Source organism: Canis lupus, chromosome 13 (assembly GCF_011100685.1).
Source record: "Canis lupus familiaris isolate Mischka breed German Shepherd chromosome 13, alternate assembly UU_Cfam_GSD_1.0, whole genome shotgun sequence".
Classification (NCBI taxonomy): Eukaryota; Metazoa; Chordata; class Mammalia; order Carnivora; family Canidae; genus Canis; species Canis lupus.
Window position 1 is genome coordinate 35,054,212 of NC_049234.1, and position 24,835 is coordinate 35,079,046.

At 52.0% G+C, this 24,835-nt stretch overlaps 2 long non-coding RNA genes across 4 annotated transcripts; one reads left to right on the top strand and one right to left on the bottom strand.

Moving 5' to 3' along the window:
* Window positions 1-1,512: 1,512 nt before the first annotated feature.
* Window positions 1,513-10,684, bottom strand: LOC111098571. 3 transcript variants are annotated; one of them, XR_005368821.1, is made up of 3 exons: window positions 10,619-10,684; window positions 3,726-3,987; window positions 1,513-3,093 (listed from the first exon to the last, which is right to left on the bottom strand). It is a non-coding gene; the product is annotated as an uncharacterized LOC111098571 (long non-coding RNA). The 3 variants fall into 3 exon arrangements; XR_005368820.1 differs by having other exon boundaries at window positions 10,295-10,679; XR_005368819.1 differs by having other exon boundaries at window positions 9,830-10,679.
* Window positions 8,256-12,254, top strand: LOC119865344. Its single transcript, XR_005368822.1, has 2 exons — window positions 8,256-8,424; window positions 9,464-12,254. It is a non-coding gene; the product is annotated as an uncharacterized LOC119865344 (long non-coding RNA).
* Window positions 12,255-24,835: the final 12,581 nt, after the last annotated feature.

Genomic DNA, 24,835 nt, shown 5'->3' on the forward strand with positions numbered 1-24,835 from the left:
AACTAATGAGACCAGCCTTACTCTGTAATCAAGAATCCCTTTAAGGTACACTTAAGACTGAAAGTAGAGAGACACTGGGGCAGGGGGAATGTATGCCTCAGTGGGAAATGAAAGGTTATATCCAGAGCACTCCCTCTGAGTTGGATTCTGACTTCATGGGAGCTGTTGGACAACCCCAAATTTGTCGACCTCTAAAAAGACAAAATAATTCTGTGAAATGCAAATAAGCCCCCACCCTCCCCAAAACACCATTTCTGCACGATGTGCATGTTCCCTGCACGGTTTCTGATCTGTAAATGTGAGTGTTCTTTGAATTCTTCTCAAACTGTCCATAGCAGGCCGCCTCCATTTTTCTCATTTAGTGAAAATATTCAAGGTTTCATCCACATCTGTGAGCATCATGACTTACCTTTTCCTGAAATTGTCCTAATACTGTCTTGTTGTCCTGACTAATGTACCTTTGGAAGCTCACCCTAGGATGAAGGCTGCATTTCAACTCACTGGGGAAAGGACTGCCCGGTTTGTGACAGTTGCTGGTGTAACGGGTTCCCATCTGGAAGAGCGCACTCGAGGCCGCCTAGAGCACACCGTGTGCGAAAGTGAGCTCTGAGTTAAAGGCTTAAATGTACAAATGTGAAAATGCAAAGATTTAAGTATAAGAGTAAACATGAATAATGAATCTGTTTGCAGAACATTTAGGAAAAATTCTAATAAGCCTGGTGTGCTGAAGATCTTATGAGCAGGACAGGAAAGTGAGCCACCTGCATATTAAGGATGCTAACTTTCATCTTCCCTGTGGGTTACAGAAGACTCTGGCTCATTGTTATTAAAAGGACGAACATTCCCTCAGGCTGCTATTTGTGTTTTAACTTTATAGTGCTTATTATTACTCAAAATTTTAAACTCTTGAGTCAAATTGTCCTTACTGTACAGCTTCTGGGTTTCCTGCCTTGCTAAGGAAAGTCTCTACCATACCAAATTTTCCTAACCATAGGTAGAGTGAGTTCTCTATAGACCTAATGAATAGAAAGCCAGAGCATGTGTTGGGGACTCTTTCTGGGGATAGGTTTTATTCTCTTGGCTTCTGTCGGCTTAGCTTCATTAAGCAAGCAATACATGTTCACTATAGAAAAATTACAAAAGAAATAGAACTTTCGAATACCTTATTTCTAGAAAGATGCATTAGAAACTAGCTGAACTGACTGCCTGTGTGGCTGGGGACCCGGTTGGTCGGTGGGGGACAGGAATGGAAGAGAAACTTTTTATTGAATTCTCTTGTACCTTTTTGAATTTTGGATCACATGAAATTGTTCATGCAATGGTTTTTTTTTTTTAAATTTTTGTAGATTTCTTTATTGGAGTTCGATTTGCCAACATATAACACCCAGTGCTCATCCCATTCAGTCCCCCCGCTCCGTACCCAGTCACCTCATCTTCCCACCCACCTCCCCTACCACCACCCCTTGTTCGTTTCCCAGAGTTAGGAGTCTCATTTTTTGTCTGCCTCTCATATTTCCCACTCATTTTCTCTCCTTGCCCCTATAATCCGTTTCACTATCTTTTTTTATATTCCCCGCATGCAAAGATTTAAATGAGACTCTTCCTGTCCCAAGGGCATTCCCCTCCCTCCACTCATTGTGTTAGGCACCAAGTTGCCTGTTCTTCTCTCCAGCAGCTCCTTACTACCAGATTCCTAACACAGCCCACACCACAGCTTTGTGAGCAGGTCTGTGTGGCTCGTGTGCCCAGCAGTGTAGGCATCAAACGCGCGGGCTTTGGCATCAGCCCGACTTCCCTCTGCATCTGTGCCCTTGACGACAAAGGGAGCCATAAGGAGCTTGATGGCCACTCTGCTGGGTTTCCTCCTCCCAGAGTGCAGGCAGTTAATTCCAGACTTGGGGGCTTGTCCAAGTGGAGATGCTGTATGTAAAGTGTCTCCTATATAGTAGATGCTCGATAAATAATAGCTGTGATTACACCTGTCAATCAGGTATCTTCCAGAGCCTGGTGTCACAATTTGGTATTGACATTCTAGAACAGTATGTGGAGGAGGTGGGGGCGGTAGAGGAGCCTGTGCTGTGCATTATAGGGTGCTTAGCATCTCTGATCGCTCCCCACTAGATGCCAGTTAACAACTTCCTGCCAACTCCCACTCTGGGAGCTGTGCCAACTAAAAATGGTCAAATATCTCAACTGAGGCCAATTTAGCTCCCATGGGAACCACTGATCTAGAGTCCAGGAAACTCAATTAGGTAGACTGGTATTAAGTCTTCACATGCATCCTGGTTCATTCCCCACATTGGCCAGCCTGGGCTTGCTGTTCTGGGGAGCAGCGGACCAATCCCTGCAGCTGAAGATAAAGCCAAATGTTCCCCCATCGGCCAGGCACAGGGTCAGGCTCTTCCTAGTGAGGTTATCATAGGAGTAAGCCCCCCTACCCCCATCTTCCAGGTACAAGACCACAAAGGGGGTCCAGGATTGGAGTCCAGGTCTGTCTCCCAAGCTTGCACTTCCCTAAAGTTTTAAAAATTGACTTATTTGAAAGGGAGCGAGGAGAAGAATCTCAAGCAGATTGCCTGCTGAGCACAGAGCCCCACATAAAGCTTGTGGCCAGAAAGCTGAGCATCTGACTCTTGATGACTGAGCCGCCCCGGAGCACCCCACCACCGCCGCCACCAAGCCTGCACTCCTATGTGACTGACGGGTGTTGCCTCAGAACAACAGCATGCATCCAGCCTTTGCTTTCCTGTGTTTCCAGGAATGTATTGAGAGGAGAACAAAAATAATAAAAACCCAAGGCTTTTATGTTGAGTGGTTTAAAAAAAAAAAAAAATCCTGAGTTTCTAGCCTCGTCATCTGGTGGCCAGACAGGTGTCGGGGTCAGGCTCGGACCTGACTTCTTTGAAGTTTGGTGAATGAGCATGTGTCCCTGGCACAGAGCTAGGGTTGTCATGGATTTGGATGGGCCAGCCGAGAAGCCACCACCTCTTCCCACAGTGCCTAGGGGCCTGTGTCACCAGCTGCATCTGCCATTTCCACCATCCTCCAGGCTGAGGCATCCAGGGGCCTCCACAAGGAGTAGCTGGGTCTCCCCTATGAGAGAGGGCAGGACTTTGTGAACACTGTACAGAGCTGATGAGAGATTGGAGAAGCAAGTGTCTTTCTAGGACCTGTTCATGAATGGCTTTGAGAGGCCTTAAGCCTCTACAAACTGGCCTTTTCAACCCCTGTCAATAAGAATCCAAGGGGGCGGGAGGGTACCTAGGTGACTCGGTCGGTTAAGCATCTGCCTTCAGCTCGGGTCATGATCCTGGGGTCCTGGGATCAAGCCCCATGTCAGGCTCCCTACTCAGTGGGGAGCCTGCTTCCCTCTCTACCCCTCCCCCTGCTCATGTGTGTGCTCACTCCCTCTCTTGCACACACTTTAAAATAAAAAATAAAATAAAAACTCTTAAAAACCCAAGGGATGGGCCAATCAACTAAAAAAATCCATCTAAGATCGTGCCGAGCAGATCTTCTGCCACAGGAGGACTGAACTCCCTGGGAACATGGAGCACTGGGCATCCAAGTACCCCTTAAAGTCATCTCCAGTGAGTGGAAGAGACCACTGGGGTCAATGCCTGGCCAAGCACGGTCTGTGCTCAGTGGGAACAGAACCTGCTACCGTGTCTGAACTCAAGAAGGGATGTGGGTGACATCATGTAGACCATGCATTTGAGTACAACCTGTCAAAGCAGAAGAAAGTTCCGTGTCTGTCCAGGCGGAACATGCCTTCTGGTTTTGGAATCCTCGAGCAACATTGTGGAAGCGGGGGTTTACTCGGGCAAGGGGCCTAGCAGAAAAGAAGCTGGAAGGTGTCCTCCATCTAAGTGTGGACCTTCATAGTTCCTGATAATTCATCCGAGCTCTGCCCACCCGACAACCTGGTTGATCCGGGTCTCTCCCACGCCATGTGAGAATATCGCAGGAATGGTAGAGATGGTGTGCCTGTAAAACACAAAGTACCTGGCACAGAGTATATTTGCCATTGGAGACGACTTTAGTGAGCATTGCACCCCTAAGCCTTCTCCATCCCAGCCCCTGCTTCATTTTCCTGGCAGGCCTGTAAAAATATCTTTTTTCTGGGCTATTTCCGGGACCTCTTTGAATGCTGTCTTGAATTTGGGCATTGGTCTGCCTGAGGGGAAAGATCACCAGTGTAATGGAGGATCACCCATTGGGCAATACTCCCTCCTTGAAAGGTCCTTAAGCCTTTGCACTGTGCTGTCCCAGTCCTGACAATATGAACATGCGGGGCTTTGGGAAGCCTTGCCCTCCCCTCTGGGTTAGGTAATCAGGGAATGAGGATTAAGGCCATCTCCTGAGCCGTGGAGCTGCAACCCCAGCTCTCCCTTCAAGCAAGAAGTGGACAGCCAGCTATAAATAGTGCTGTTCCCCCAGCAGCTCCCAGCTGTTAGTGCTTTTGGGATCCATCTCTTTTGGTCTGAGGCTTCATTCTTCCCAGGCAGCCAGCAGCCAATGACTAAGCAATGGGAGGTACCATGGCCTGGCTATGTCCAACACCACTTCTCCAACCAGCCATCTTTGCTCTGGAGCTCCTCATTAAGTCGACCAAAACTTGGTCAGATCTACTCATGATCTTAAGGTTTTCTCTGTCCAATGCTTCTTCCTTGTCACCAGTATTTTCCCTCAAACCTCATGCAATCCTTTTTCTTTCATGGTCTGTTTCCTGCAGCCCCCCATTCCTACTTTCCCTCAGCCAGTGGTATCTGGGGTGTATATGAAGAAGATGCTGTCCCTGTAGGCCCAGCCCCCACCTGAGCATGGAGGAGTTGGCCTTGCTCTGGGCTTTCCACTTGGCCATCCCTGGGCCTGGCCCCATTGGGAGGCCTTATCCAGAAAGCTTTACTTGCCGTGTGCTGACCTTCCACTACTGGCTATCATACTCTAAGAGGACTTTGGCCCTCAGCCCACACCATTCCTGCTTTCTCTTCCAAATTTTTAAAGTCCCGTCACATGGCCTAGCCCTTCCTCCACACACACCTGTCATCTTGATTCCCATCAGAAACTACAGCTTTTATCAGCATGGATTTGTGAGAGACTCAGAGCATACCAGTGCTAATCTCCTCATGTGGACAAAGGAGTGAAAAAATCAGATACTCTGAGGCCTAGAAGAGAGAAAGGACAAGGACAAAGACAGTTACACAGCTGGCTGTGTGACCTGGGCGGAGACAGGGCAATAGGAGTGTGTTCTGAGAATCTTCCACCTGAGATATTGTCCCTCTTAAAGATAGCATATTACAGATGTCTCTGGTTCTTTTCTCCCTTGAATCTCCACTAAAACTGCAGAAAAGGATATATATATATATATATATATATATATATATATATATATATTTTTTTTTTTTTAAGCTCTAATCCAGGCAAAGAGGAATAGACAGCCACAGATCTCAGGAAGCAGCCAGGATAGCAGTACTTCCTTCTGTGAGGAAGTTGGGTACTAAGCAGACAGTAGGCAAAACCAGGAGCCAACCAGACATACACCACGGAATCCACAGAAGACTCCAAGGTCAGTGACACTGTGTACATCTAGAGGTGGAAATGGAGGCTCAGATATGGAGGATTCAGTGATTGCTGTTTAGAAGCAGCCCTGGAAGCCCCGGCCCCTGATGGCCTCTCTCCCTTCTCTCCGGTGGAAGACTGAAGGTTTATTTGCTGGAATGAGTGAGTCAAACTGGATCTCTAAGCTAGATGACCCCTGATCACTTAGGGACAGAAGTACCGTTAGAAAACCAGGGTGATAAGTGCTCATGCACACATGGAACGTGAGCTGTTTCTGCCTTTTTCCCCCTCTTTGCTCCCAAGCAGTGGCAGCCTAACCTCCTTCCTCAGGCATGAGTTAGAAAGTGTACAGCCCAGGAGCTCTGACTAGCCTCAGGGACCCCCCTCCATAAGGGGATCCTTCTAGTTCTGCCCAACCCTGTGCTCAGAGACCCCATCGGCTCATCATTCCCTACCCTGAAACATTAACAGACAAGCAGAGGTAACCAGAAATCTGAGAGAAACGTCCAACAAAAAGCAGAGGCCAAAACAAACAAGCAGGAAAAAAACCAATATTGAAATCACTGAGACAAAGTAGGAAGAGATTTGGGGAAAATTAATATCCTCAAAGATGCTGCATTCATGACATAAAGTGGGATGCTTTTTTTTTAAAAGTGGAAAATGTTAGAGAACAAAAATGAACTCTTGGGATCTGAAAAATTTGGACACAAAAAAATTTCAATGGGAGGGCTCTCAGATGGTTAAGGAAATCTCCAAGAAGTAAGCAAAGAACAAAGAGCTGAATAATGAAAGATATGCAAATAGTAAAAGACCACCCGGAAAGTAGAAAATGTGAACAGTAAGAGACCCAGAAAGGGAAGCCAGAAAAGAGTATTAGATAAGTTTTTAAAATGTTTTTTCCAGAAATCAAAGACACACTTTGTTAGACTTCAAGGATTTGCTAAGTCCCTCGCACATATTTATCTCTATATGAGAATATAGAACAACAGATCGTGCATTTCCAGAGGAAAACAAACTCACCTACAGGATTGGATATTAGAAGGCCTTTAGATTTCTTAACAGCAACATTTGAAGAAAAATTCTAGAGCAACACCTTTAGGAATTTAAGGAAAATAATTTCCAAGCAAATTCTATTCCTATTCAAAATGTTAAAGTCAAGACTTTTATACGGAAAGAAGTCTCAAAACTTACCTCTCATGGAACAATTTTGCAGAAAGCTCCCACAGGGTCTGTTCCAACAAAGCAATGGAGCACATAGTGAAAGTGAGATTAGGGACACCAGACGTGACACACGTAAAGGTGAAGATACAGAATGACTTACTGCTGGGTACCAAGCAGCCTGGGTTGACTAGGGATGCATCAAACAAAATTTTGAGCATAGTCACTACAAGAGACCTACTTCCATTGTTGGAAAGATCCTGGGCTCATTTTGTCTGAAAATGTCTTTGTTGTCCCACGAGATTGTTAGTTTTGCCAGTATGCCATCCTAAATTGAAAATAATTTTCCTTCAAAACCTCTTAAAATAGAACAAGTATAGCTTAAATGTTTTGGACACTATTATGTAAATATTTGCTGGGTCCTTTCTAAACTAAGCTATTCACTGGCTAACTCGGTGCTTTGTGTCAACAGCTTCATTATGAAAGTTTGAAGATATTCTCATTAACTGAGGTGAATATTGTGGTTTATAGTTTCAATCACATTTTAATCAAGGTACAATTGAGGAAACCTAGTGCTTATGAGGATCTATTTCTACCCAAAGCAAACACGTGAGATCTACAACTCAATGATTATTTTTTGCTTTGTCTTTTTGTAAACAAAAACGTCTAAAACTGGTGTCTGTAAAGACCTCTGAACTCCTGAAGAGAAGTCAGATACTCGAGCAAAATTGGATGGATTCCTGGCTTTGTCTACAGACTGGAAGAGGCTTCTCTCCGTTATTGTAGGTCCCTGAATTCAAGATCTAAAGAAACTCCCTACTGTCTTCGACCACCCGGACTATCTCGGTACCTTCTGTTATTGAGGATTATTTAAGCTTTCTGTGCCCCAGATTGGGGATGATAATAGTACCTGCTTCAGATGGTGGCAATTAAAGCAGATAATGTATATAAAGCACTTGGAACAGGCCCAACACCTAGTTAGTGCCACCGACGTGTTTGCTATATAAGTTCAGGGGTGGATGAAGTAAGAGAAAATGGTTTGCCATAAAGGACGATTCCCCAAATATCTATTCTTCTCTTCTGAAAGGAAGTCCTACTTTTTTCATTTAGCCATTTGAATCCACAAACATTCAGTGCCCTCTGCGTGATGGGCACTCTGATGCTGAGCACAGGGCCCTGGTGATGAGAAGTCAGATTCCGCTCTCGGGAGCAGGGCATGTTGTCCACTTATGAACATTTATGAGAAGATATTAACCAAATGAGTGTTATGACAGATCACAGCATAACAGTACAAGAAGGAAACCATTTTTTGAGGGAGTGGGAGGGCGTGGTCAAGGAAGCCCTCTGAGACCTGAAGGATGGGTAGGGGTTGACCAGGCCCCAGGAGGGTATGTTCCATGTGGACCAAAAAACAGGGCCCAGATCCTAGAGTAGGAGAAGACCGGGTGCCCTGAAGGTGCCAAGAGAAGATTGCAGCCGGGGTGCAGAGAGCCAGGAGGAGCATGTCGGAGGTTGGGCCAGGCCTCACAGGGTTCCTGGCAAAGGCTCAGGGCAAAAACCTATTGATGGCTTCTCATTGGCTGGTGGTGGTGCATTGTCATCAACCAGAGAAGGCATGTACTACTGTGTCACTCAGTCTGATTCAAGAAGCTTTGACTTAGAGCAGTGATCAGTAACCTCTCAAATCTCAGGAGCCGATGCTAGGTAAGCAGAGTTTGCCAGTCTTTCAAGTCCCCTTCAGACCTCAGGGCCTGAGCCCCTAGGAGAGGTTTAGCTGCATGACCTCATTCTGATTGCTCTGGTTCACCTAGGGGCAGGGGGAGGGTGACAGGCTCAGGGTGGGCCCTGGTGCTACTACTTCTGTGCTGCTGGTTTGGTTCTGAGCTGCCTGCCCGGCTCCTGAAGGCTGCCTGGTACAGTGATACTCAATAGGTTGTTTGTTGAGCCAGTGAAAGCAGACACCAGATTTATTGTCGATGAGGTGAGGGATGTCTAGGCAAAGGGAACAATGTGTGCAAAGGCAGGACTGTGCGGCCCCAATCCCCTGCCTGGCATCACTGATTAAATATAGGCTTCTGCTCACTCTTTCCTGCCAGGCCTCTAAGAGGAGGTGGCTTGTGAGTTGACATTGTCATTATAATAATTAAGCGTGCCTCGGGAAATACAGACCCTACCGAGAGGTGCAGAGGAGGAGCGCTTATCTCCTATTTTAATTATTATTAAATGTTCAGTAATTGTGCTGGGCCCTGGGGGTGCAATCTGTCAAGCAATTAGACTCAGCCAGGCTTTCAGAGGGAATCATTGGGGTGAGGGGGAAGTGGTATTTCTAGGCTGTGAGCTCCCCAAAGTACGACAGGGTCGGGAAGAGGGCACAGGGACAGGAGGGCCCAAGTGGCTCTCCCCTCCTCCCCAGAGCCTGGACCTGGTGACCTGTTTGGGCATCTCCCAGAGTGCTGAGGCCATGGAGCATCCTGCATGGTAAACCTAGGTGACTTCGCCCTGGGGTTCCATGGGTGCCCATCGGCCAGGGACTGGGGGGTCCCAGTATGAAGGACATTCAGTGCTGAAAATCCGGGAAGTCACGGGCTAACCGGAATGACGTCTGCTGTCTCCCACAACACCAGTGGGGCCAGACCCAGCAATCCTTTCAAAGGCTCATGAAACCTGTTGTCCCTCTGCAGAGGCCAGAGTGGCCCTGCTTGCCCCCTGCCTCCGTTCCTGTCTCACATCTTCTATTTTTTAGGTGGGTCCCAGGTCCACCTGTCCTGTCCATGGGGCTCCAGTAGGGGATGGACTAAACAGCCAATGGTTTCCTTGGAGTCCAGCAAAGGAGCCATTAATGCAGATGGAAGACCAGGGTCTGATTGCGGGACATCTTTTCCATTCTGGGGCCTCGGAGGGCCTGGGGGCAGGGGGGCTACTGGAGACCACCACCATTCCACGGCCAGGCAGGGTGTGCTCAGGGGTCAGCCTACATCCTGTTCTCTCCCCACCCTCCATGTCCTACCACTGACTGCCCCCCACAGAAGCCACAGGAGCCCAGGGGATGCAGTCCACGGGGTGGCCGGCCCCCTGGCACAGAGCAGAGAAGGGTACGTGGCAAACAAACCTGGGGAACGGCCAGCTCGCATTTCCAGAAGGAAGTTGTCCCAGAACCCAGCCTCGGAGCTTGAGTGCAAGAACCCAAAGCCAAACTTGTACTTCTTCCAAGGTTGTGAGTAGCCGACAGGGGATGGTCCTCCAAGCCACACAGACCTAGGAGTGACTCCTTGCCTTACCCACTCTCCGTGTCCTCGGCGATCACACGAGGCTAACGATGTCTGCTGTATAGGGGAAGGGTATCGAGGGCTGTGGCGAGGGGACAGGGGCCTGCAACCTGTCTGCCAAATGACAGGGGTAGGTGAACACGTCCCTCTACTCCACTCTCCTCACCTTGAAGTCCCTCCTGTCCCACCTGTTCTCCATGTAAAGCCTAGCAGAGCACCTGCCATAAAATATTGACTTCTGGACCCTGCTGGTTTCTGGAAGAGCTTAGGATTAGGTAACTTGACTGACTCCCGTCTTTGACAGGTACCTTCTGATCTTCATGTGCCAGATGGGGCATGGTTAGGATTGGAAGTGTTGAGAAGGTGCCTGGCGTCCGGAGAGCATTCTGCGAGGGCTGTGGCAGTTACCACTCTGTCCTGATCCCTAGTATGAGGCCAGAATGAAAACCTCCCATACAGCACATAGCAAGCTTCCCAAAAGCCTACTAGCTCCATTCTATGGAGGAGCCACCTGTGGTCAACGTGGCTCCAGTTCCCCACTCAGCCAAACCCTAATCCAGGTGCTGCTGGGAAGGGATTTTGTAGGTGTAATGAAAGGCCATAACTGGGTGATGTCCCCAAGGAAGACCCACCAGCCGTGGACAGCGGCACCAGCCTGCAATGGAGAATACCAGTCTGTCCTTCCTGGTGGCTCCCCCCCAGCCCCCATGGATTCTAGACTTGCTGAGCCAGAGTTGTGACCTCACAATTGTGTAAACCAACTCCTTGAGATAAATCTCTTCATGCCTCAGTCTTCCTGGTTCTGCTCTGGTCCAGCACCTGAGCCTCTGAGAGGTTGAGGGACTTGCCTGGGGCTTGCTCAACAAGCGGTGGAGACCCAGGCCCATCTGACCCCAAGCCCTATGCATCTGCTCAAACCGGGAGAGGTCACAAGGCCCAGGATAAGAGGACACTGGTTATGCCCCCCCACCATGTGTCCCAGGGACTTCGTACCTGGCTCCCCCATCATACCCAGCACTGCAACCTACACCGTGCAGGTGGTGGATGTTTATCCCAAGAATGGAGGAGCAGCCACTGCTACTGGAAGATGGGGTTGGAGGATAGCCCTGCAACTTGAGGGAGCAGGCCCTGTGCCCACTCAGAGAATCCCTCCGGGAAAATCCCCTCCCCCCACCTGCTAACACCTTTTACAAGATGCCACCCACTCCCCCTTCAGAAACTGTCTATTCCTGGTGTTGCACTGGGGCATTGTCATGGCAACGGGACAACACGAGAGGCCAGGCGAGCCGGCTTGTTTCTCTGATGGTTCTGTGGGGACCTCATGGTACACAGAGCGGCTATGCAAGCCGCTGCCATCTGCTCTGAGCTGGGACTCCAGGCCCCTTCTTCCTTCTCTCCTCACTGGACTCCATCTCGCCCCAGGCCTGGGACCTTGTCTCCCTGGCACCAGGGCCTAGGAGAAATGCTGGCCAAGAAGAGCAGAAAACCCAAGTTGATCCTGACACTGAAGCCTGGAGCTGGGCTGGCCCCACCAGTGCTGGGTGGAAACCTCGGTGCTGCTGCCCGTGAAGCCACCCTGCCGGGTGGGGGGGGTGCTTCCGAGGGGAGCAACCAGAGCTGACCTCCCCCTGCTACCTCAGACCGGAGCTGGAGGGAGCCGACCTTCCTGAAGCTGAGTGGCTAGCAGCAAGGCAGCTGGACCTTCTGGGAGGGCAGGGCAGGGCCCGGGTGCCGCCTCAGGGTGATGTGTGTCCTGTGTGTCCAAGGTCAACACCCCATCCCTCAGGGTCCTTCTCCACCCCCGATCTACCAGTGGGTCTGAGTTGGCACTACCCAGGGGAGTGAGGGCAGATCCCCCCACCATCTACAGGGGCAGAGAGAGGTGCAGGGGGCTGTAGGGCTACGCATTACCATCCCACCCCCCTCTGCCCCACAGACCCCAGCCTGCGGCCATGCTAGCTTCTGTCAGCCGGGACCCTGCGGGAGAGGAATCCAATTGCTTCTCCTTAACCTTGTGCGTCCTGTGGCAACTCCAGGTCCGTGCAAGGGCAGGGAGAGCCAGCACTGGCTGACCTGGCTGGCCCCAGTCCTCCCTCAAGCTCACCTTTCCCGTAAGATCTGCCCTGAGCGCCACTCACACAGGCCACCGCCTCCCATCAGCCTCCGAGCACCCCAGCTCCAGCCCTCTCCTCCTCCGTTCCCTGACCACACCTTCAAACGAATGGCATCACTTCTCTGACATTATTTCTCATCCAGTGTTACCTGTAAGCTTCCTGCAGGTGTCTTTGTGTCTAATGTTCACTTAGGGCTCCCCGGTACCCGTAGTGTCTACCTGGTATTAAGACTCTTAGTAACTATTTCTTCAATGAATTAAGTGGGGGAAAAAAATAGCTCAAAACTGAGCTCACCTTACTGAAAACTCAAATGCATGATTTTGTACATAAGGGAGTAGCCACATGCTAAGCATGACTGCAGCATATACTCTAGTTCAATATTTTTGGCCTGTTTGGGATTGAGCACTGGGTGAGCACTAGGATCTCTGGTTTAGCCCTTCCCTGTATGGCCCTTGGCATGTTCTATTTTACCTGGGATATGGAACAATGAAGGCGGCTACGTGCAGTTGAACCTGTTGTGCACTGCACAGGCAAGCTGGACCAAGGTGGCACACGGGAGTGGAAGTAAGGCTGACCCTCACCAATCTGCGCTTCAGTGGCCAGTGACTGTATCCGTGCAAAGGAAAGGGTGAATTTGCCTTTTTTTTTATTGGAAAGTGCCATCTGCTCATCAGATCTCTGCCCACTGGGCCGAGTCTCAATTTAACAGCCATGCTACACAGGCTGGGGAAGCCTGATTCCCATTTTACAGATGAGTATTGATGTGACCCAAGTCCTCCCTGCACCTGCTCTACTGGCTGCTCCTCTGCTCCCAACCTCTGCCTCTTTGCCTCTCTCTTAGCAGAGAACAGATGCCACTCTTGCAGGAAACGTGGCCGCATGACCTGGACAGATGGTTGGCCGCGTTATGAAAGAACAAATCTTGGTGGAAGGACGGGAGAGGTGGGGTGTAGGACGGAGGCTCCAAGAAGAAAATGAGAAGACACAGTGACCATGATTATTAATGGGGATATGGGGGGGGGTAGTAAACCTTTCATAGAGAAAGCAGGACGAGTGTAGTCATCTCTGCACAAACCTGTACTGTTTTTCCTGGAGCAGAAATTTTCTCTACCATAGGCCACCCTGACTCACCTCTAAGTGGGCACCATAATGCTGGCCCCAGATGTATAAACCCAAACCGAGCTTGCCCCACCAGGTTCTCTCTCCCAGAGACTGAATGAACTATAGGAAGCCAGAGTGACAGACCCAGGTAACTGTGGGAGCTTGGGTGGAGCCCTAATGTCACTTGACGAAGCCGAGAGCTGTGACTCGACTTGTAGTTCAGCCCCCCACGTGGTGAGCTGCTGTGCAGGATCCCTGTCGACCCTACATCAGGGCGGATCCACATCCAAGTTCCATCCCTGCTCCCCTGGACCTGCTCCCAGTCCCGGCAGCCGCATCCATCAGGCTGCAGGGTGTAGGCATGATACATGTGTTGTGGACGCCAGAGGCTCACCGTAGGAGCTGGACCTCATGTGTGGGTGGGGCTGTGGGACTCTGGAAAACTGATAGGGATAAGCATACTGTCCCTTCGTAGATGCTTCCAGTGGTGCAGCCATCCCCCTGCTCTTGTAAGCCAAGACCCATTCCAGAATGTTCATACCTGCATAACCAATAGCAGCCGATAACTAGAAAGACTGTCCGACTACGATGGACTGGCACGCTCCTAGAGTGCCCTGTGACAGCGACGTGGGCAAGGTTTGGGTGTAAACAAAAGCAGACACGAGCAAGTCCACACTCATGGTTCCATTTATATAAGACCTAAATAAGTTTTGTGCAGTAGCAGCATCACAGCCCACGAGCTCTAGCTGAGGTGTGGCTATTGCTGATTGAAAACCTAAACCACGCAACCCGAGGTCAGGCATTGGGGAGTCCGTGCCCGTCCTATTCTGCTTCTGGACTTGGGACTTCGGTGACATGGGTGGTTCGGTCTGTGATGGTTCAAGTCGAACACTTAAGATTGGTGCCTTTCTCTGTAAGGCCTGTGATTCCTTAACACTTAAATCGAGGGGGAAAAAAAAGAATCTTAGATCCAGATTTGTTTCTAGCAGAGGTTGAGCCCCTGTTGGATGGCCCATGTCATCCCACTTGAGTGGTCATCACAGAATCTCCCCACCTAGGGGGGCGGGGGGCTTCTCAACCACAGAAACCTATTTGTCATGGTTCTGGACGCTGGAAGTCCAAGATCAAGAGCCCAATTCATGGTTCACGGACAGCTGTCTTCTCACTATGTCCTCACTTGGCAAAAAGTATAAGGGGGGGGGGGTGTCTCATTGGTAAGGTCACCAAATCTCATTTGTGAGGGCTCCATCCTCACAGCCTAATCACCTCCCAAATGTTCCGCCTCTTGATACCATCACCGAGGAGCTAGGTTTGAGCCTACAAATCTAGGGGAGACACAAATACTTGGTCCAGAGCGAACCATTAAAGTACGCCGTGAACACAAGAGCTCTGCTCTAGAAGAGGGCCATCCTCACTTGTTGAAGGGTTCTTGGGCTCGTCCCCATGGGAGACCTGGCGTCAGGAGTACCCGACACCATGCAGAGCAACAGAACCACTGCCGGCTCCTGTCCTGAGCGATCGCCTTCCTTTCCTAGGTGGCCTACGTCGGCTTTCCCAAGGCCATGGCCGGGCCAGAGACGTGTGCCCAGCCCTCACGATGAGAGGATCTCCTGACCTTTTGACGACTTAAGGCAGAGTTGTCTGAGGATGGCGATCATGTAGTGTGTGCAGCAGGCAGGGTCCACCGGGAGGGAGAGACCACCTACGTTGGATGATTTGAGAATACTTTACTCCGCTGAGTTTTTGAAAATGCATTAGAAGAAAACCATAAAGGATAGTGCAGGGGTGAATGGCAGGGCCCTGTTACCACCCCCCGGGCCAGTGGGAATTTAGAACCTGAAAAACCAGGGACTATGTGGAGAAGGCCACACCAGGCTGAGGTTGGGACCCTTGTTTTAGAAACCACCCAGACTCTAGAGTCTCCACAGGGCAAATGGAATAAATGCTCCCACCCCCCCACCCCCTCAAATTCCAGACTTCACAACCGAGCTCCTCACAGGACAAATCTAGATGGAAACCACAGGTTGGTTTCCATGGACACAAAGGTAGGGAGAGAAGCGAGAAGCCCCCCAGCTCAGCCTCTGACTTGGGATGCTAGAGCCTGTGTCACTGGCTTATTGAAAGCTGTCGACCTCATCAGGAGAAAGGGCAGGAGTGGACTGGCCTCAGACACCACTTGATTCAGAACTTATACTCTCAGGCTTTGTAGGATGAGCCTGGGAGAGGCCCCACCCCACAGCTGGTGGCCAGTTCCTGTCCGGGGAGGGGAAGGAGGGCTCTGATTGGCTGCTGTGGGTCACCTGTTCATTCCTGGAGCAGTGACCCTGGTGGCCCGGGGGACGTGGTGCTCTAATCAGCGCAGCTTGGAGGCCGAGCCAGCCTGTGGCTGGGGGCAAGGTCTGTTTCCAGTGTTGGGGGTGCTGCTGAGCACGGCTATCCCAATCGTGTATTCCAGAACTTAAGCAACACAGGGTACCTTGGGAGGGCCCATGGGGAGACTGAGCCAGACCACACTGACCACCTGACCTCCACCAGCCCCTACTCTGGTGGTGGGCCACGTGACACTTTGGGTCTTCTGGAATTAGGGTCAGCTCGGAGCCAAGGACCAGTCATTCCCCAAAAGTCCGATCACCCCCATTCCCACAGTCACCCTGGTAAATGGCCATAGGTCCCTTCAGGGAGGGCTCGGAGGAAGACTAATAGTATCAATTGGTGGTGGTGTCGCAGGATCTCCCCACCCCTCCCAACCCCCAAGGGGGACCTGGCCTCCCTTCTGCACAGCAGCTCTGTAGCAGGAGACTTGCTCGAGACTGGACGGCTACCAGAAGGAGGGGCCAAAGGGGGCACAGGGCAAATAAGCACCCCAGAAGCCACTCCCGCACGGTAGGCGGACAGCACAGTTAGACGGCCCAGGGTGCGTGCGTGGAGTGCACACGGCTGGGCTGCAGTAAAGGCCGCAGAGAGCAGCGTCTCAGAACCCGGCTGGCACATGCTAGCGCTGCCGACGAGCATTCCATACATTATCGCAGTGGGTACCTGGCTCACAGGGAGATGTTAATAATTCCTCAAGAGAGCCCAGTTTTATGCATGAGAAACCCGCAGTATGTAGGGGGGTAAGCGCATTTCCACCCGACGCTGTGGGTGTGGAGCGGGGGAGCTGACCCTGTCCCACTGGGGGGGGACACCCTGCGGGACCCCCGTGCTCTGAGCTCTTTGGGTTTGTTTCTCCACATTGTGCTTGGGCTGCCTGGGGCTGAGTAGACAGGGACTGCCAGGCCCGTGGACGTGAGCTGCTCGGGGGGAGCTCGACTGCCAAGCTGCTAAACCCCCCAACTGCGCAGCTGGGCCGTGCAAAGGCCGTCCAGGCTTCGCCTGAGCCCTGGCGCCTGGAGCTCCAGCCAGACAGCTTGCATCTCTCTTCAGATAAACAACTCGGGCTCTCACGAGAGCTTGGTGGGCCCGGCATCATGGCTATGGCTCCGCTTGTCCTCCCCCACCAGCAGCTCTAGACCCATCATGGGAAACCAAGGTCTGGATTTTCATCCACAGCCAGTGTGTCCCAGTCACCTTCTGCTACATACAAATGGTTTAAGGAAGCTGAGGACTCAGAAAAGTGGCTGCTTGACTTCTTCGTAGAGAGAGTCGCCAGCCTCCAAAGTGCCCCCCTCCCAGGTGTCAGAAGGTGCTGGACATGCCCAGGAGTTAGGTGTATTAGAGAATGAATTGCTGGGATGGGGATGGGACTGGAGTGGGCAATGCTGGACTCAGACAAGTAAGACCCAATAAGACCCAAAGTGAGATTTCATTGCATGCACCTATCCCCAGGAAGATGCTACGGACCCGTCGCTAACGTGACGAATGATTGAGCGCAACCATGTGCCAGATGCTAAATGTCCTAAGAATGAGGGTCCTGGGAAACGTGGACCAGTTGGGATTATCCCAATCCCAGCATCTTAGTCACTGAAAGGTGCTTTTCTTCATTTTGTGTCCACCACTGGCCAGCTGGGAAGTCTATGCCTCACCTCACTTCAGGAACCAGACTCAGCAGTCACTCTTGAAACCTGTCAGCATGAAAAAGGTCTGGAAGTTCTCATACTGACAGTCAGTGGTCCAGCTGGGAAGTGACCCATGTCCCTTCCCTCATGATGCATTGGCCAGAGCTAGTCCTAGGAATCCACTCACCCCGGGGACCAGCAAGAGGCATCCTATTGTGTGCCTGGAGGGTAGGGGAGGCTAGGAGGAGTGTGCACCGCACGGCTGACCACCAGGGTGTGCTTGCACGGGGCTGTAGTGCCCGTGAGCAGGCTTGCTGGGGGCAGAGGGCTCCCTGGTCAGATGTGCTCAAGAGTCACTGGGATAACAGGGCTCAAAAGTCTCTTCAGGACAATAAAGGCTGTGAGAAGTTGGGGCCTGGTGGGCCGTGAGTCTCCAGGAAAGCAACCTAGAACCTAGTGGGCATGTAACCTATTGGGGGGGGGGGGGTTGGGAGGAACCCCTTACAGAGCTAGCATTCCGTGGAACACTTTGAGAAATGCTGTTATTTACACAAAAAGCATTTGGTGGATTGGTGGAGCCTCGGAGGGTTCTAGGGCAGCAAACCTATGTGTGACACTCTGTCCAAACCCATGGAACGTCCGCCACCAAGAGTGAGCCCTACCGTAGACTTTGGGCTCTGGGTGTTACTGAGGTGTCTGTGTAGGTTCACTCCAGCGGGGGATGCCGATCATGGGGAGGCTTGGGGTGGGGGGTGGGCAAGATCACAGGGGACCTCTCTCTACCTTCCTCTCCATTTTGCTGTGAACTTTAAGCTTCTCTAAGTTTTTCTTAAAGGTGACAAATAATGAGAAAGACACAAATGACAAAGTATCGAGCCCTCCCTCAATTTCAAAAAAATAATAAAAAAATAAAATCTTGCACGTGGTGCCCAGCACACGCCTCTACTAAGTGGTGACAATTACATTCTTAATAGTGTCCCCCTGCCCACGTGCCACTGGGAAACGTGTCCAAGGACACCGAGACGCTGAGTGGCAGTGCTGACTTATCCAGCCCTCTTGAAAGAGTTATTAATCATCATAAAATGAAGTTTTTACTCCTTGTTCTGGAGGACACACAGAGGTGCCCACAGAAGCAGCTTGCTTGCAATCCAGCCCCTGCAATCTGGAACATCCACCCTGTGGCTTTGGATGATGGGATTTCTTATTCGTGGGAAGAGAGAACGAGACCTCAGAATCTCCCATTCTTTACGCTGTGGCCTATTGCCCCAGTCAGGAGTCCGAGGGCCTCCTTGTCACCTTGGTCTCCAGTCGCCCTGGCGTAGAACTGCTCTTGCCTTCGGGGTCCTCTTCAGGGAGCCTCAAAGTGAATATTTCATATATCTATACTTAATATCAAGCTATCCTAAATAAGCCCGACGACTTGGTGAAGATCTAACCATGTGATACAGAAACAGAAAAACACATAGAACTTAATTGTAACTTGAATGGTCATTTTTAACAAGTGCACAATGACAACCACAATGATTAGTGCTGCTGAATGGATTCCCTGAATAGGCTCTGAAGTCCCTGTCCTGTACCTATGGGGGCTACACCTGAAGTCCAGTTAAGTCAGGAGCACGGCACCCTAATGCCAAGCAGCTGAGAGCAAAGGTGGGCGGGGGGGGGGGGGGGGGGGAGGGAGGCACCTGGAGCAGGAGTGGGAACCCCAGTGTTCTCACTGCGCTGCAAGCTCCAAGCAGGTGCGTAGAAGAAGTCCTGACTCCTCCACTTCTTAACCACAACTCAAGCCACTTCCTCTAGGCCACTGCTCTGGGCATCCCTCTGAGCTGTGCGGGGATCCGCTTCAATAACAAAGCCAGGAAAGGGGTCCTGCCCGTGTTACAGGCCCCCTTCCAGACCCTGGCACACATACACTGTTCTCGGGAGGCGCTAATCTCCTCGTTCCACGGGGGGGTAGAAAATGCCTCCCATGGAGCTCTGCCTTGGGCCACAGGCCAAGAATCAGGCCTGCCCTGGGTCCCTAGTCCCTGCCTGCTGGGGCCGGCATTCATGTGGGGGGGTGGTGGGGAGGATGGACACATAGCAAAGGTGCAAAATATATAACGGGATGGCAGGTGATCGGGCCCTAGGAAAAATCAGGCTGGAGAGAGGGGCCAGAAGAGGTGATGGAGCAGAGTGGAGGGGAGGTGGAGGTGGGGGAGGGGTGGATGACACGGTAGTCCAGGCTCCACCTGGCACTGCGGACCAGGACTTTGGGGGTAAGGAGCAGCCAGCTTCTGGACAAATGTTGAAGAGCCAACAGGATCTTTTAGGGGGTAGGATTGAGGGTAGAAAGAGTGAAGAAGTCCCAAGTTTCTTTAGCCTGAATGGCCAGAAGGATCCAGGTGACCTAGAGGAGCACTGTGAGATGAGCAGGGACCTGAGCAGTGGGGAGCGGACGGTCAGGAGTTCCTGTTGCACACCTGATGTCTGAGCTGCCTACCGCGGTCCACGTGGCCACAGGAGCTGGCGAGTGGGAACACAGGTGCTAGTGTTAGGACCACCGTGAGATGGAAAGGAAAGGGGGGATCCACAGCTAACCATCTTCATGTCGGAGAACACATGTGCGCCAGCAGATGCTGGGACCCACAGCAGGTGGAGGCCTGTTGCCGCACACTGAGGCCCTGGAGGGTGAGGCGAGCTCCTCGTCTCTAAAAACATCAACGACCTATAGCACAGCCCCTCTGACAGGTGCTGTGTCCCGTCATCTCATAGCCTTGTGAAGGCAGGACATGGAGACCAGGTATGAGCAGGTTGTCTGCACGGTGCAGGATTCGGGCCCCTGCCCCCTCCTCGGGGGTGAGGGTTGCTGCATCTGGCCCTCACCTGGGTTTGGGCCCTCGTCAGGGGTGGAAGGTGTGGTTGGCACAGAGAAAAAGTAAAGGAAGCACAGGGCGAGGGCCAGGGGGGAGGGCTGGGCTAATAATCTGAGCTCTCCCAAGAAGTGGGAGGCCAAGAAGGGTGGATAAAATAAGGACTCCTCCGACCCCTGAACTGATGCCAGCCCCTGTGCTAGTGGAAAAGCAGGGGCCACTGGCCCCCGATAGGCCTTCAAACCCTGGCTTCCTCCCTGACCTCTTACACAGATCACTGCGGGGTTAACGAGCATTTCTGCATGGCCCACCAGCTCAGAATGACTTTGTTATTAAAAGAGAATATTTCGGTACCATGAAAACGACATGAAATTCAAATTTCGGTCTCTATCAGTGAAGGCTTTCTGGACATAATCCCTTAGGTCCCTTTACTGATTCCTTGCAAGGCCCAGGGGACCCAGGCTTCCTCATCGAGGAAACTTCCTGGCTCAGGCCCGAGCCCCTACAGGACCCTGCCAGATAAAGGGAGCTGCATCTCATTGGGTCCCTGAGTCTCGGGGTGCTCTAATCCCATATTTATTTTTCCGGCTGACCCTCTGAGCCACAGAAGGGTTACAAGGACAGATTCCGGAGCCAGGCTGCCTGGATTCGTGACCCAGTTCTGCCATGTTCTAGCTGTGTGCCCTCTGGAAAATCCCCCCGCACCTCTGGCTGCCCTCCTGCCACACCGGCAGCGTTGGCCTATTGCGTGAAGTCTAAACTACGTGCCAGCTGGCTCTTTTTGCAAAACGTTTGCTTGACCCCTGGCTTAGAAGCCTCAGCTCCTGAAACGAGGTGTTCGTTTGGGGGACAGACCGTAGTAATGCGATGTGAGCCACCAAGAGCTTGGGTTCTCACCAGGGTCTGTATGTTTCCTACACGAGCCTCTGGCAAGCACCGGGGAAGCCAGAGGGCAGAGGGCAGCAGGCGTGCCAGGGATGGGCACGTTTCCTACAAGGCAGGCAGAAAGGAGCCTGGCTCTGTGGGGCTCCCCCCGTGGCCAGAATGTGCTTTTGGCCAGAATCTCCACTGCATCTCAGAATTGGGACCCCTGTCTGGGGTCAAGGCAGGGGAGGGAGCCCCCGCCCCAACCAGCAGCATCGACATCCCAAGGCCTTGTTAGACGCACATGCTCTCGGGCCATCCTGGACCCACACTGAGGGTGGGGGCTGGGCAATCTGTGTTTTCAGGAGCTGCTCCCCCACCGGTGAGTGTGATGCCCAAACCTGAGAGCCAAGTCCCTCCGCCCCCCACCTCCGCCGGGAAGCTCTGACCCTGGCATCCCCGGGCAAGTTGCATGATGTCTGTGCCTCTGGAACACGAGTGAAGTCGGGAGGCCCCTCACCTCGGAGCAGCTACTACAGGTCACCAGGAGCAGATTGTGCCCTCGCCCTCGAGTGAAGCCTGAGCGCCTGTTACCTGTCTGTCCTTCTGCCTTCCACTGTGGGACAGCAGGTGTGAAAGGATGAAGGGGCCGTCTGGTGTTCTGAACTAAGGTTCTTCAGCCAGGAGAGAAAAACAAAAACTGGCAAACCAGGTCTCGGTGCAGTTGGGGTTTTTAGGCAAAAAGGCTCCTTAAGCAAGAGGGCTGCCTGGTTCAGGCCCCGCTCCCCTCGCTCCAGAAAGGTGTGGGAAGGTGGCTGATGGGTGGGGTGGGGGAAGCTGCATCCAGGGGACTCGGGATGCAGCTTTCTCAGTGAAGGAAGACCAAGACACATTTGCAAACGTGCCATAGAGATTTTAATGAAAAAATTAGAAAAGTGCATTATTTTACAACACTACAGTAAATGATTTTTTTTTCTGTAAAGACATTGTAAAATATATACAGGGTTGCTTAGTGCATTCGTTACAAAAGAAAGATGCAATCCCTTGCATAAATTACATATTTTACACGGGCTGGATGTCTACTTGGACTTGTAAACATTGGTGATACAGTTTTGTTTGTCATTCTTCAGGTAAGCTGTGATAATAAATACCTCTGATTTCATTTGATGGTTGTCTCATTCTGTTAAACTTCAGAACGGCATGCTAAGGCCATTTGTGAAGGCGCCCTCCCCACAGGCGGAGAAGGCCGGAGAAGATCAACAAAAGGGAAACACAGGAAAAGGAAACAGTAGGCTTCTTTGAATTTGGTTCACTGTGGTCTGGTTGGAATCACTGGTTTTGCCCAAGCTGGGGTGGCTTCTCACCACGGGTCCGACGCCTGGACCGCAGTGAGGCTTGTGGTCCAATCCCAAACCCCCACCGGGGGGCGGGAAGGGAGGTCCCAGCTTTGGGGCTCTGGGACGAGCCATCCCATCCACCCGCAGCGAGGCCGAGCTGCCCCGGCTTCTGGTAGAAACGTCCCGAATTCCCACACCCTCCCCGCAAGCGCTCTGGAGGGCCTCCAGCCGCATCCGCGCCCTCAGGACCAGACCCACGTCCTCTTGCCACGCAGACGTGAAAGTGTCCAGCAATGCCGGCAAAGAAAATAATCCAGATACCCAGTCAGCACGAGCACACACACACACACACCCCCCCACCCCGGATGAATACGTGAGGATCCGAATCTCTGTGCGCCCACCCCCCCACCCCCACCCCAGAGAGCGCTCCCTGTGCGTCTATGCCCATCGTGTCAATGCGTGTGAGCGTGGAACTAATTCAAGCTTAACTATCCTACGCGTAGGGTCACAGATGATGCTTCTTGTCTTGTTGCAGTTTTGAGGTTCAAGGACACACGGTTGGCTGACGTTAAAAATTGTACATCTTAGAGGGAGCATCTGTAATTTCTTGGCCTGCTGGGAACAGACTAGAAATTCTTCCTCCTTGTTAACCAGATCAGTGGTTTAAATCCTCCTCCTCCCTGAAAGCCTCTGTCTGATGCTTTAGTTGCAAACCTCCCCCCACCCCACACCCGACGCATATTCATGGGCACGGAGACAGCCTCATTTGGGGGGAAGCCAGTCTCCTCAGTCTAAAGCTTGCTCGGTGGGTGGCACCAATAGTTTCACCTAATCCAGTGCATTATCTACTCCACGGAGATTTCTGATAAAGTGGAGGGTGGTGGGCTGACGTGACCTCTGGAGGTCCCTTCCGGCCCCAAATGGCTGTCAAAATGCTATTTGTAGGCTGAATAAACAAATATATAATTAGCCTTTTTCAGGAGTGTGTGAGTCTCTGAGGAGCCATCAAATTATAGAGAAATCTTGGTAATTGTGGGTTCTGCTTCACTGGGTTCCCAATATCACAATTTCCCTTTCATTGTTTTTTTTTTTTTTTTTTTTCCCTACCCAACTCTGAAAATTCTCACAAAACTGTAGGGATTGCTGAGGCATGTTCTGATCCCCATAGCTGCTCACCTGACTCGGTTTCTAGGCTTTGGGCATCTTGGAGGCACGTGGTACGTTGGAGCTTGGCCTTCGGGGCTGGGGACCGCGACGGCGCCATTCACCACAGTGCCCTGTGTGCCTTGGAAATAAGCAGCAGGCCCCGCCACACGGAGGAGCCTCAGGAGCCACCAGGCCCACCACGGCTGCAGCTCCCATCTCGTAGCTGCTCCATCCTCCCAGGTTAGGAAAGGTGAGACTTTCCACGGGGTGTGTCGGAGGTGGGAGGGAAATGGTGGGCTTTGGGTCCCCAGGGAGACATCCCACCCACACCATCACCAAGCATCTGGTCCATTGGGAACTGAGAGACGGGGCCACAGAGGAGAGCCCATCAACAGAAGGGTTGGAGGAAGCGGGTGGAGACACGATGCATCGGGGTGAGGTACTACAGAGCTGTACCTGGAAAATGTGCTGTCCCTAGCTGCGAGGAGCTGGCCCAGGTCAGAGACCCTTTGTCAGGAGCTCTTGGCCCTTCCCCCTCCTGCAAGCCTGTCCCCCCACCCCCCCACCAAAATCTCAAGAGCCCCAGACATAATGACACGTTATCTTTGCTGTACTTCTCTGGGGACACCTGTTTCTCACCTGGCCATCTCCTTCACAGAAGAGGGTAAGAGGTGACTTGCCTGAGGCCACATGGCCTGATTACAATGGGGAAGGCAGGGACCCCAAGGCCACCAGGCTCCCCCCCCCCCCCCCCCCCCCCCCAGTGCTGAGGAGGTGAAGCTGAGACCGGGGCTGATGGCTAAACTTCACAAAACCAAGACCTGCTCTCTGGATGCTAGAGGTTTCCACAAACACGAACTGGGACCTCTGGAGGAGAGGCTACGGTTGGGATCCAGGAGTGACGGGAGAGTGAAGAACAGAAGCTTCCCCGAGTTGGTTACCTCGCCCTCGGGCACGGCCTCCTCTCCCCCTTTCCTGCCCTGATTCCTCCCGTGCTGGAGCCCACGGTCACCAGGCAGGAAAGCCATGCCCATGTGTCCCAGGGAGCACCAGAACCTAGGCCACATCTACCCTATAGGGTTTTCTACCTCTGGTCCTTCTGAAAGAATCCCACCCTTCCAGATCCTTCTTTCACAGATGGGGAGACAAAGGCCCAGGCAGATGGGGCATGTCCACCAGGATGACCGATTCGAACGTTAGTTGTCCTCCAAGCCATTCTCAGGTCCACCCCCCAGGGAGGGTGCCCTCCCTTCCCCTCTCTTCCCTTCCCTCCCTTCCCTTCCCTTCCCTCCCCCATGGGTGACAGAGCAGACAATGGAGGGGCTTCAACCAGGGTTCATCCATCTCCCAGAGCTGGGCCTTGGGCCCTGTGCAAGGGGCCCTGTAGCCATTCTGGAGGCCTGCACCTTGGAGTCCCGTTCTCTCCTCTCAGGCTTTTTG